The 14,269-nt window shown below is 45.8% G+C and overlaps 1 protein-coding gene and 1 pseudogene across 1 annotated transcript in view; both read right to left on the bottom strand.

The window, feature by feature from the left end:
- LOC134936129 (complement C3-like) overlaps window positions 1-14,269 on the bottom strand; it is an 828,079-nt gene that overhangs the window by 611,959 nt on the left and 201,851 nt on the right. The gene's annotated exons all lie outside the window — the stretch shown is intronic.
- Window positions 5,010-5,128, bottom strand: LOC134938043 (5S ribosomal RNA; annotated as a pseudogene).

Raw genomic sequence — 14,269 nt, 5'->3', positions numbered from 1 at the left:
ATATTTTTTATATCATTATCATCCAGTCTATACTAGCAGACGCGCAGTACGGTAGTCCACGGCTGCAGCTACCTCTGTGTCGGCAGTCGCTCGTCTATAATTGTATACCTACCTGTGGTGGTTTTTTTTTTCTATCTTCTTCATACTAGTAGTTTAGGAGTCTGCAGTGCTGACAGTGTCCAGCAGGTCCGTCATTATACAATATATACCTGTCCTGCAGTAGTGATATATATATATTTTTTATATCATTATCATCCAGTCTATACTAGCAGACGCGCAGTATGGTAGTCCACGGCTGTAGCTACCTCTGTGTCGGCAGTCGCTCGTCCATAATTGTATACCTACCTGTGGTGGTTTTTTTTTTTTTCCATCTTCTTCATACTAGTAGTTTAGGAGTCTGCAGTGCTGACAGTGTCCAGCAGGTCCGTCATTATACAATATATACCTGTCCTGCAGTAGTGATATATATATATTTTTTATATCATTATCATCCAGTCTATACTAGCAGACGCGCAGTACGGTAGTCCACGGCTGTAGCTACCTCTGTGTCGGCAGTCGCTCGTCCATAATTGTATACCTACCTGTGGTGGGTTTTTTTTTCCATCTTCTTCATACTAGTAGTTTAGGAGTCTGCAGTGCTGACAGTGTCCAGCAGGTACGTCATTATACAATATATACCTGTCCTGCAGTAGTGATATATATGTATATTTTTTATATCATTATCATCCAGTCTATACTAGCAGACGCGCAGTACGGTAGTCCACGGCTGTAGCTACCTCTGTGTCGGCAGTCGCTCGTCATCCATAAGTATACTAGTATCCATCCATCTCCATTGTTTACCTGAGGTGCCTTTTAGTTGTGCCTATTAAAATATGGAGAACAAAAATGTTGAGGTTCCAAAAATAGGGAAAGATCAAGATCCACTTCCACCTCGTGCTGAAGCTGCTGCCACTAGTCATGGCCGAGACGATGAAATGCCATCAACGTCGTCTGCCAAGGCCGATGCCCAATGTCATAGTACAGAGCATGTAAAATCCAAAACACAAAATATCAGTAAAAAAAGGACTCAAAAATCTAAAATAAAATCGTTGGAGGAGAAGTTTAAACTTGCCAATATGCCATTTACCACACGGAGTGGCAAGGAACGGCTGAGGCCCTGGCCTATGTTCATGGCTAGTGGTTCAGCTTCACATGAGGATGGAAGCACTCAGCCTCTCGCTAGAAAAATGAAAAGACTTAAGCTGGCAAAAGCACAGCAAAGAACTGTGCGTTCTTCGAAATCACAAATCCACAAGGAGAGTCCAATTGTGTCGGTTGCGATGCCTGACCTTCCCAACACTGGACGTGAAGAGCATGCGCCTTCCACCATTTGCACGCCCCCTGCAAGTGCTGGAAGGAGCACCCGCAGTCCAGTTCCTGATAGTCAGATTGAAGATGTCAGTGTTGAAGTACACCAGGATGAGGAGGATATGGGTGTTGCTGGCGCTGGGGAGGAAATTGACCAGGAGGATTCTGATGGTGAGGTGGTTTGTTTAAGTCAGGCACCCGGGGAGACACCTGTTGTCCGTGGGAGGAATATGGCCATTGACATGCCTGGTGAAAATACCAAAAAAATCAGCTCTTCAGTGTGGAAATATTTCAACAGAAATGCGGACAACATTTGTCAAGCCGTGTGTTGCCTTTGTCAAGCTGTAATAAGTAGGGGTAAGGACGTTAACCACCTCGGAACATCCTCCCTTATACGTCACCTGCAGCGCATTCATCATAAGTCAGTGACAAGTTCAAAAACTTTGGGCGACAGCGGAAGCAGTCCACTGACCAGTAAATCCCTTCCTCTTGTAACCAAGCTCACGCAAACCACCCCACCAACTCCCTCAGTGTCAATTTCCTCCTTCCCCAGGAATGCCAATAGTCCTGCAGGCCATGTCACTGGCAATTCTGACGAGTCCTCTCCTGCCTGGGATTCCTCCGATGCATCCTTGCGTGTAACGCCTACTGCTGCTGGCGCTGCTGTTGTTGCTGCTGGGAGTCGATGGTCATCCCAGAGGGGAAGTCGTAAGACCACTTTTACTACTTCCACCAAGCAATTGACTGTCCAACAGTCCTTTGCGAGGAAGATGAAATATCACAGCAGTCATCCTGCTGCAAAGAGGATAACTGAGGCCTTGGCATCCTGGGCGGTGAGAAACGTGGTTCCGGTATCCATCATTACTGCAGAGGCAACTAGAGACTTGTTGGAGGTACTGTGTCCCCGGTACCAAATACCATCTAGGTTCCATTTCTCTAGGCAGGCGATACCGAAAATGTACACAGACCTCAGAAAAAGACTCACCAGTGTCCTAAAAAATGCAGTTGTGCCCAATGTCCACTTAACCACGGACATGTGGACAAGTGGAGCAGGGCAGACTCAGGACTATATGACTGTGACAGCCCACTGGGTAGATGTATGGACTCCCGCCGCAAGAACAACAGCGGCGGCACCAGTAGCAGCATCTCGCAAACGCCAACTCTTTCCTAGGCAGGCTACGCTTTGTATCACCGCTTTCCAGAATACGCACACAGCTAAAAACCTCTTACGGCAACTGAGGAAGATCATCGCAGAATGGCTTACCCCAATTGGACTCTCCTGTGGATTTGTGGCATCGGACAACGCCAGCAATATTGTGTGTGCATTAAATATGGGCAAATTCCAGCACGTCCCATGTTTTGCACATACCTTGAATTTGGTGGTGCAGAATTATTTAAAAAACAAGAGGGGCGTGCAAGAGATGCTGTCGGTGGCCAGAAGAATTGCGGGACACTTTCGGCGTACAGGCACCGCGTACAGAAGACTGGAGCAACACCAAAAACGCCTGAACCTGCCCTGCCATCATCTGAAGCAAGAAGTGGTAACGAGGTGGAATTCAACCCTCTATATGCTTCAGAGGTTGGAGGAGCAGCAAAAGGCCATTCAAGCATATACAACTGAGCACGATATAGGAGGTGGAATGCACCTGTCTCAAGCGCAGTGGAAAATGATTTCAACGTTGTGCAAGGTTCTGCAACCTTTTGAACTTGCCACACGTGAAGTCAGTTCAGACACTGCCAGCCTGAGTCAGGTCATTCCCCTCATCAGGCTTTTGCAGAAGAAGCTGGAGACATTGAAGGAGGAGCTAACACAGAGCGATTCCGCTAGGCATGTGGGACTTGTGGATGGAGCCCTTAATTCGCTTAACAAGGATTCACGGGTGGTCAATCTGTTGAAATCAGAGCACTACATTTTGGCCACCGTGCTCGATCCTAGATTTAAAACCTACCTTGGATCTCTCTTTCCGGCAGACACAAGTCTGCAGGGGTTCAAAGAACTGCTGGTGAGAAAATTGTCAAGTCAAGCGGAACGCGACCTGTCAACATCTCCTCCTTCACATTCTCCCGCAACTGGGGGTGCGAGGAAAAGGCTCAGAATTCCGAGCCCACCCGCTGGCGGTGATGCAGGGCAGTCTGGAGCGACTGCTGATGCTGACATCTGGTCCGGACTGAAGGACCTGCCAACGATTACGGACATGTCGTCTACTGTCACTGCATATGATTCTCTCCCCATTGAAAGAATGGTGGAGGATTATATGAGTGACCGCATCCAAGTAGGCACGTCAGACAGTCCGTACGTATACTGGCAGGAAAAAGAGGCAATTTGGAGGCCCTTGCACAAACTGGCTTTATTCTACCTAAGTTGCCCTCCCACAAGTGTGTACTTCGAAAGAGTGTTTAGTGCCGCCGCTCACCTTGTCAGCAATCGGCGTACGAGGTTACTTCCAGAAAATGTGGAGAAGATGATGTTCATTAAAATGAATTATAATCAATTCCTCCATGGAGACATTCACCAGCAGCAATTGCCTCCACAAAGTACACAGGGAGCTGTGATGGTGGATTCCAGTGGGGACGAATTGATAATCTGTGAGGAGGGGGATGTACACGGTGATGAATCGGAGGATGATGATGAGGTGGACATCTTGCCTCTGTAGAGCCAGTTTGTGCAAGGAGAGATTAATTGCTTCTTTTTTGGTGGGGGTCCAAACCAACCCGTCATTTCAGTCACAGTCGTGTGGCAGACCCTGTCACTGAAATGGTGGGTTGGTTAAAGTGTGCATGTCCTGTTTATACAACATAAGGGTGGGTGGGAGGGCCCAAGGACAATTCCATCTTGCACCTCTTTTTTCTTTCATTTTTCTTTGCGTCATGTGCTGTTTGGGGAGTGTTTTTTGGAAGGGCCAGCCTGCCTGACACTGCAGTGCCACTCCTAGATGGGTGGGTTTTTTTGAGATCTGCACTGGAACAGATTGTACATTGCTTGATAAGAAATATATAATACTAATGAAGTTTCTAATTGCAGTTTAAACCAACATAAAGCTGCCAATTTCGCCTAAAGGGCTTTAAGGACAGAACAACGGTTGGTGGTGCTCCCGGACATTTATAGCAGAAAGAGCTAATATGGGTGGTTTTGCAAAGAAGCAAAAGACAGAGCTGTTTGATATGTCTCTCTGGGGCACACTTTGTAAATTGATTTAATGACAAGTTTATGTAACGATAGAGTATATATAAAGCATTAAAACGTAACTTTTATTTAATTTTACAGACGAAAAAGTTTAATTAATTATATGAAAAAAAGGGCATTGCTGTGTGAAACAGCAAAAAGGGTTAAAACAAGTATTAAATAGTATATAACAACGACGATATAATGATGATATGTCACTCGCCTATTGAAAAATAGGTGACAGAAAATTTGTCTGCACACCCTCTGGATTCTCAGCGAGTATTATTGTAAGACATATGTCCACTGCGAAAATGAAAGTTCTTGTTATCTCTATGAGTTTATGAAAAATACACATGTATATTTCATATGAGAGACACAAGAAGGAAAAACCGGCTTTTTATTATCGGACTCCTTTTGATATGATCAACTCTACTACGTATTCTGCAGTATTGTCTGACAAATAGGTTCTGCTGGTCAATGAAAGGTATGTACCTTGAAAGGACTACAGTACCCAGTATTCCCAGAGGGTCACCCTTTCTGGTACTGACCGGGCCCAATGCTGCTTGGCTTCCAAGATCAGACGAGATCGGGCAGATCCAGCATGGTATGACTGTAGAAGATGTGGTAAACACCTCTCAGCATGGAAAATGGATAGTGTTTGAAGCAGAATGCGATTCTGTGAGAAATTATTGAATTGACAGTCGCCAATTGATATTGGTCAATTGATGGCCCAAGGAAGACCAAGATGTGGAGGGATTATTCACTGACGGAATCCTCCACGTTATGATTATAGTAGAGAACACATGCAGGAATTGCCTCAAGCTATTTAAATGAGGCAATTAAAATACTGATAGAACAAGAGTTAATTGATTTCATAGAATGCTAATGAACAATCATGTGGAATATACAATCATGTGGGATATCATAAGTTGAATCTTATATCTGGATTGACAGAAGCTGTCTAAGCAGTACCCTGTTTCATTATAACAAAATGTGGTTATGTATAAAGAGTTTCCTGCAGAATTGCTAGATATGGAATGGATATTGCTATTTGCAACTTAGTCACAACACCCTTGATATGCACTGTTCAGGCTGCAAAGGCAGCTAACTGTTCATAATTTTAAACATTTCGACATACATTGTTGCAAAAAAGGTTGTGTCAGGGCAGCTCTGTGTCTAAATGAGGACAGATACAATTGTTTTAAACACACCACATAGGTTGCAAAAACCAGCTGCCTTCTTTTTTTGTGTTAACTGTTTTTATTAGTCAAAGCAGTATTCAAAAACATTACAGAAACATTTTCAAAAAACAAAGGACAAAAGACGAAAGAAGGGCATACAGAAATGTTGCGTAACATATATCCATCAGTACCCCCCACGTCAAGCGCCCTTGGCCAAAGTATATCTATCTGCATTTCTGTCATCATAAAAACTTATAAGTGAAGAGCATAATATCAAAACAGCATCAATGAATGGGAAAGAGGAAGAAAAGAGAGAAGAGAAGAGGAAAAGAGGATAAGCAAGGGAAGAATAGAGTGGGTAGGGTCAGGTGTGACAGTCTGCATGGTGCGGGTAGACTATTTGGGGAGTGTGTGGGCGGTCTCCACCAATCCTAAGTCTGGACCATAGTACAGGAACAACATTGTCAGAGTATGGGTATAAATAATGGTGTATATATGAATATGGGCCCGTATACCAATATGAGGGGGATTATATCGCAATATAGGACCTATATTGCAATGTGTCTTTAAAGTCGTACCAGGGAAACCAAATAGCTATGAAGTTAACTGTTTTCCCAGATGAGAAGGAAACCAAGTCTTCCATGTCCAAAAAGTGATCAATCTTTGTGAACCACATTTTAATTGAGGGTGGAGAGGTAGATCTCCAAAGAATTGGGATTACCGCTTTAGCAGCGTTGCAAAGGTGTCTTAACAGGGAATGTTTGTAGGAGTGTGATCCTGCGGGAGTATGATTAAGGAGCCAGAAATCTGGGTCTCTCGGGATTTCGTCACCTACTATCTGTTCGGTGCATTTAAATACTTCTGCCCAGAATGGAGTTATAAGAGGGCAATCCCACCAAATGTGTATAAAACTCCCTGGGGCATTTTTGCATCTCCAACACATATTTGAGAGAGAAGGGAACATTCTATTGAGGGCACGAGGGGTCCTATACCACCTGTATATAAGTTTATAAAGGGTTTCTAGTGTCGAAATGCATAAAGAACTCGCCTGAGCGTTCTTGAACACGGATTCCCAGTTTATTTGAGTAGGTAGCCCCGACAATTCCCTTTCCCAGGAAGCCAAGAAGGTAGGAGGTTGTGGGAAGAAATTTTCCATAATCAACGTATAAATTTGAGAAATAGTATGTGTGGGTGAACTGGGGGAGATACATAGTCTCTCAAATCCAGTGAGGTCCCTAGTTATGTCAGAGAAGTTCTTGGGAGATGATATAAAATGGTGGACCTGCAGGAACCTCCAAAACTCAGCACTGTGTAGGTTCCAGGAGGACTGAACATCTGAAAAAGAGCGCGCCCTACCCGAGCTCACCAGCTGACCGACTCGAAAGATCCCAGCTTCCGCCCATGGGGCGAAAGCAGTCCCTTGAAGGCCAGGGGTAAATTCGGAGTTATAAAGAAACGAGGTTAAGGGGGACCGTTTGGAGGATATATAACTCTGGGATCTCAACTTGGCCCATAATCTGAGCGTGGGAGCGACCGTAAGATGTGATACCTTCGGGAGGGTAGGGAGCCAAGGTGCAATCTCTATATAATATGGGAGACATCCCTCCTCTAGGAGGACCCATTGTTTGCGATCCTTGGCACGTGTCCATTCCAGTATCCTATTCAGGTGTATTGCGTGGTAATAGTTAGGGATATGTGGGAGTTGTTGCCCCCCTTGATGTTTTCTCCTGAACAAAATGTCATGTTTAAATCTAGGTGTATTACCACCCCATACGAATGTTCGGATAAGCCTCTGGACATCTCGGAGCCATAGTAGGGGGATGTGTATCGGAAGGGTCTGGAGAAAGAATAAAATCCTGGGGAGGGCATTCATTTTAACTACGTTGATCCTTCCGAACCAGGACAATCTCAGCTTTTTCCATAACAAGAAGTCTAAACGTAGCCTAGACAATAAGGGTTTAAAATTTAGGGAGAACACTTTGGATAGGTCATTGGTCAATAACACCCCCAAATATTTTAGTTTATGATCGTGCCAGGTGAAGGGGAAGGCTTGTTTCAGGCTTTCTACTATAGCAGGAGGTGCAGTTAAGGTCATGGCAATAGATTTGGAATAATTTATTTTGAAGTTAGAGAGGACTCCAAACCTCTCAAACTCCACCATTAGGTTTGGCAGAGAGGTGACCGGATTCGTGATTATTGCGAGTAGATCATCGGCATATAATGCCAGTTTGTATTCGGTTCCCCTCACTAACAAGCCCGAAATATTTGGGTTAGCCCTAATGCCTCGGGCTAGTGCTTCCATGCAGAGGACAAAGAGCAATGGGGATAGCGGGCATCCCTGTCGCGTACCGTTGAGAATTGGAAAGGGGTCAGAAAGGGTGCCATTAATCTTAATTTTGGCGGATGGGGAGGTATAGAGGGATAGGATTCTGTGGAGACAGATGTTACCAAGTCCCAGATGTCTCAATATTCCGGTCATAAAATCCCAGTCCACTCTGTCAAAAGCTTTTTCTGCATCGGTTGACAGTAGGATAGATGGGGATGACAGCTGACCAGCATAGTGAATCATGCTGAGCACTTTGGTGGTATTGTCCCTGGCTTCCCGGCCTAAAACAAACCCAGCTTGATCTCCGTGTATCAAGCCAGGCAATAGTAGTTTAAGGCGGTTTGCAATCAATTTAGCGAAAAGCTTTATATCAATATTTAATAGGGAGATTGGGCGGTAGCTGGAGCAAAGACTGGGGTCTTTACCCTCTTTGGGTAGAACTGCAATATGGGCTTCGAGAGATTGTGGGGAGAAGGGCGATTGGTCAGATATAGTATTAAAGGCTCTTGTAAGTATGGGGATTAATTTCTCTTTAAAAGCTTTGTAATATGCAATAGTATATCCATCAGGGCCGGGACTCTTGCCATTAGGAGAGGATTCAATAACTCTCTGGACCTCCTCAGTAGAAAAAGGGGCATCCAGCTCTTCTATTTCTGTTGCGGTCAGTGTGGGGAAATGTAAGGTCTTTAAATATTCAACTATGGCTTTTTGATGTGACGACCTGTCAAGTCGGCCGGTTGGGCCGGAGAGGTTATACAGGGTAGAGTAGTATGTCTTGATGGCCCTGGCTATGTGAGATGTCTGGTGTTGGGGTTGGCCATGATTGTCTTTAATTGTATGAATGAAAGTAAGAGCACGATGTTCTCTAAGTGCTTTGGCCAGTAATTTTCCGGGCTTGTTGCCCCATTGATAGTATCTGCTACGGCACTTCCGATAAGAAAACTTGACTCTATCTGAGAGTAGCTTATTCAGAGCCGCCCTAGCAGTTTCGAGATCGGCGTAGTGTTGTGGGGTTTGGGATTTTTTATGTAGAAGTTCTAGAGATTGTATTTTAGACAGTAAATCCTCTCTGAGTTTCTCCCTCTGCTTTTTGCGAAAGGATCCTATTTGGACACAGACCCCCCTGATAACACATTTGTGTGCTTCCCACACTGAGACTTTGGAGATGTCATCTAAGTCATTGGTATCAATATAGGAGTCCAAAGCGTTATCAATTCGGGACTTACATTCTGCATCTTGTAAGAAAGTGTCGTTGAAACGCCAAGACCATTGGCGATGTGCGTTGGGAGGTAAGCGTATGGTGAGGTTGACTGGGGCATGGTCGGACCATACAATCTGTCCTATGGAGGCATCAGACAGAAGGTGTAAGTGTCGGTGACTCAAAAATAAATAGTCGATCCTAGAATATGTCTGGTGTGGGTGTGAGAAATAGGTGTAATCTATATCAGTGGGGTGTGTCAATCTCCAAGTGTCGATCAGCTGGTGTTTGTGCAGAGCACGCCTCATTCCCCTATGCTCCCTTTCTGGCTTGCTGGAGATCTTTTTAGAATTGTCCTGGCGAGGATCCAGTGTCCAATTCAGATCACCTCCCATCACCACCACCCCCTCCAATAGAGGTTCCGCGTCTTCTAGAATTGAGGATAGAAAGGCGGGTTGTTTAGCGTTGGGGGCATATATGTTTAAAAAAGAGAAACGTTGGCCATGTATGTCGCATTTCACCAGCAACCCCCTACCTTCAGCTATTCTGTGGGAGGCTACATTGAGTACAGGCAGATGGCGGGCTAGTAGAATGGCTACACCCAGTGTTTTACCAGCCGAATTATTGGACAGGAAAACATGCGGGTAATAGTGGCATTTTAGGGACGGAGCGTGTCCCATCTTGAAGTGTGTTTCCTGAATAAAAGCAACGTCTATTTTCTCGTCTCTAAGCCATTTAAGAAGTTTAGACCTTTTTTCAGGGACATTCAGCCCCTTGACGTTAAGGGTAGTAACGTGTAGATCACTCACCCCCATTGACAGTCGGATCCAATCGTTTCAGGATAGTCTCCTCTTCGGCAGACCCTGGGAAAGGTGAGGGAAAGATAGCAGGGGGGAGAGGTAGGAAAAAAGAAGGAGCAAAGAAATATAAAGAAAAAGCTGCGGCGGAGGAATCTCCGCCAAAAAATACTTTAACATTAAACATGAGTGGTATTACTACAAGAACTGCTGCAAGAAGGATATGAGCGGAATCCTGCCGACTCCCAGTCCAAAGAAACAGGGGATGCAGCATATTGGGGTCCTGCGGGGGGTTCAGGACAGCGACCACTCCCAATATAGAAACTCGTTAAATATACGGTATCACCGAGGTATGCACTAGGCATATGTGAAACATGAAAAATAGAGCATACAAATATATAAGTACATGTATTGGAATAAGAGCGCACAGACAAACCTCCAGTCATCAAGCCGGGTTTCAATAGACTTTAGTGTCTGTACGCTGTTATCCACCCACGTAAACAAAGACAACAAGAAATAAAAAGGAAAAGAGAAAATACAAGTAAAAACAGAAACCGATCACATTGGTGAACAATACATTGCACTATGAAAAGATAGAAAAAATCTATGTATAACATATTCGGCAAGTAAATTTACATCCACTCGGGACGAGGCATCACACTCAAGGAGGCTTCAGAAGTTGTGGGCCAGGAGTGGATCCCCGCATCCGTGGGGTGCGAACCTGCTGCCACGCGTCTTCTGGAGGGAGTACAACAGGTAAGTCCGGAAGGTGGTGAAAGGCGTCCCAGTCAGGAACCGGAACCGGGGGGATACCTAGAATCGTGAAGAAGGCCTGTAAATCCGACGGTCTAGAAAGACTCGCAATTTTGCCGCCATGAGAGACCTGGAGGGAAAATGGAAAGCCCCATCTGTATTTCAGCCCGAGCTTCCTGAGAGAGTCTGTGAGAGGTTTCAAGGCGCGACGTTGTTGTAAGGTTGACCAGGCAAGGTCAGGGAAAATCTGAATCTTGTCGCCTTGAAATTCAATGTTGTCAAGTAGACGAGCCGACCTCATTATATCTTCTTTTTGGGCGTAATAGTGTAGCCTACAAATCACGTCCCGTGGTCTGTCGGAGGGTAAGCCTCGAGGGCGAAGGGCTCTGTGGGCTCTATCAAATATGATGTCTTTATTCGGATCCAGATCAATAAGTTCCCCGAATATCTTAGATAAGGCGTGTACCAGGTCTGTTTGCTGGACGCTCTCTGGCAGGCCCCTGACTCTAATATTATTCCGCCGGCCGCGATTATCCATGTCCTCTATGCGCGACTTTAAGAAGGAGATATCGTCCTGTTGGTGAGATAGGACATCCCGGAATTTAGTCAAAGAGTCCACAGTAGACGATTCATGGTGTTCCAGGACATCGACTCGAGTCGCGATTTGAGACATATCTTGTCGGAGCGCTGTCACTTCCTGAGTGATGGTGGATAGTAGACGGGTCTCCAATGCGGAGAAGTCTTGTTTCGTGGGAAGTGATCGTACATGAGACAATATTTCACTTATCTCCGCCGATAAGGAGAGGGCCTGTGAGGGCTCTGAAGGCCCAGGGGAGGTCATGTCGTCCACCGGGTCGCGTATACTCGAGAAGGTCGGGACGTTAGTAGAAGTAGAGAGGGTCGAGGTTGGAGAGGTTAGGAACTGACGTAGATCTGATGAACGTCGATTCGCGGTGGGAGGAATCTCGTCTGGCTTAGTCTTGGCCTTCTTTTTTTTCTTTATCCCTTTCACCATGAGATCGGTCTTTAGATAGAGCAGATTAGAATTACACTTTCACATTTCCTCGGCATTATGTAGTATGAGGGCCGTCATCGTGCAAGAACCCCCCTCGTGGTCTTAGGGTGGCATCAGGCAGGCATGCACGAGGCTAGGGGCCCATGTTTCCACTTGTTATGGTGGTGTCTCTGATATATCTCGATCGGGGTGTATGTACAGGACCCCAGGCCACCGATTAAGGAGTTGGCCAGCTATTATATAGAGTAATTAAATGGATGGATGGATGGGTGGACGGATAGATGGGTGGGGGGAGAACTGTAATTGTTTTTGTAATATATTGTAGTGTGAGCAAGTCTATATAGCCCAGCTTTGTGGATATCTCTTTTTTTTTCTTTCTGTGCGGTGCTGCAGCCGCAGTGAAAGCACAGCACAGTGCCTCTCACTGAACCCAAGATGGCCGCCGGGCGTCTTCCGTCCTCCTCCCGTCTGCCGAGTTGCCGGGTCCCCGTCACTGTGGAAGCCGGAGGCAGGGAGAGAACGACTAGCCGCAGCAAGCGGCCGGCGGCAGGTGGGTGTTTGTTGTTCCTCCTGACGTTCGCGGCCCGATCAGCGGGTCCCGGAGCCGTCTCCGGCCTACTGTTAAAATCGAGACCCCGGCTTCTTCCGACCCCGCAGGCCGCAATCCGCGGGAGCAGTTAAAACTGCTCCCCGATTCCGCGGTACCTCAGGGGTCTCAGCTGGGGGGCACCAGGAGGGCAGTAGATGAAGTGGGGTGGCCTGGTAGGTGTGGACACAAGCGGAAAATTTGATTTAGATTATGGGTCTAAGGAGCTCTTTTCCAGCACTTCTGCCTCCTTCAGACCCCAGACCACGCCCCCCCCCCCCCCCCCCCCACCAGCTGCCTTCTAACACTGCAAAGTGCAATTAGTTGTCACAGTGACACGAAGCTGCAGGTTTCTATCAGATGGTTGCCTCATTAATTTGTCACAATAACGGATTACTGAGAAAGGTGCAAAAACGCTGACTCTAGTCTCAACATAATATCTTTGGAGAGCTTCAAATTTAGAGCCAGCATAAATTTCAATTGCCTCATTTAAATAGCTTGAGGCAATTCCTGCATGTGTTCTCCAAGCAGCATTGGGCCCGGTCAGTACCAGAAAGGGTGACCCTCTGGGAATACTGGGTACTGTAGTCCTTTCAAGGTACATACCTTTCATTGACCAGCAGAACCTATTTGTCAGACAATACTGCAGAATACGTAGTAGAGTTGATCATATCAAAAGGAGTCCGATAATAAAAAAGCCGGTTTTTCCTTCTTGTGTCTCTCATATGAAATATACATGTGTATTTTTCATAAACTCATAGAGATAACAAGAACTTTCATTTTCGCAGTGGACATATGTCTTACAATAATACTCGCTGAGAATCCAGAGGGTGTGCAGACAAATTTTCTGTCACCTATTTTTCAATAGGCGAGTGACATATCATCATTATATCGTCGTTGTTATATACTATTTAATACTTGTTTTAACCCTTTTTGCTGTTTCACACAGCAATGCCCTTTTTTTCATATAATTAATTAAACTTTTTCGTCTGTAAAATTAAATAAAAGTTACGTTTTAATGCTTTATATATACTCTATCGTTACATAAACTTGTCATTAAATCAATTTACAAAGTGTGCCCCAGAGAGACATATCAAACAGCTCTGTCTTTTGCTTCTTTGCAAAACCACCCATATTATCCACTCCTAGATGGGCCAGGTGTTTGTGTCGGCCACTTGGGTCGCTGAGCTTAGTCACACAGCCACCTCATTGCGCCTCTTTTTTTCTTTGCGTCATGTGCTGTTTGGGGAGTATTTTTTGGAAGGGCCATCCTGCCTGACACTGCAGTGCCACTCCTAGATGGGCCAGGTGTTTGTGTCGGCCACTTGGGTCGCTGAGCTTAGTCACACAGCCACCTCATTGCGCCTCTTTTTTTCTTTGCGTCATGTGCTGTTTGGGGAGTATTTTTTGGAAGGGCCATCCTGCCTGACACTGCAGTGCCACTCCTAGATGGGCCAGGTGTTTGTGTCAGCCACTTGGGTCGCTGAGCTTAGTCACACAGCTACCTCATTGCGCCTCTTTTTTTCTTTGCGTCATGTGCTGTTTGGGGAGTGTTTTTTGGAAGGGCCATCCTGCGTGACACTGCAGTGCCACTCCTAGATGGGCCAGGTGTTTGTGTCGGCCACTTGGGTCGCTGAGCTTAGTCACACAGCTACCTCATTGCGCCTCTTTTTTTCTTTGCGTCATGTGCTGTTTGGGGTTTTTTTTTTAAAGGGCCATCCTGCGTGACACTGCAGTGCCACTCCTAGATGGGCCAGGTGTTTGTGTCGGCCACTTGGGTCGCTGAGCTTAGTCACACAGCTACCTCATTGCGCCTCTTTTTTTCTTTGCGTCATGTGCTGTTTGGGGAGTATTTTTTGGAAGGGCCATCCTGCCTGACACTGCAGTGCCACTCCTAGATGGG

This window comes from Pseudophryne corroboree, chromosome 6 (genome assembly GCF_028390025.1).
Source record: "Pseudophryne corroboree isolate aPseCor3 chromosome 6, aPseCor3.hap2, whole genome shotgun sequence".
NCBI classification, from domain to species: Eukaryota; Metazoa; Chordata; class Amphibia; order Anura; family Myobatrachidae; genus Pseudophryne; species Pseudophryne corroboree.
The sequence above is the reverse complement of the archived record's forward strand: the minus strand, read 5'-3'. Positions and strand labels throughout refer to the sequence as shown.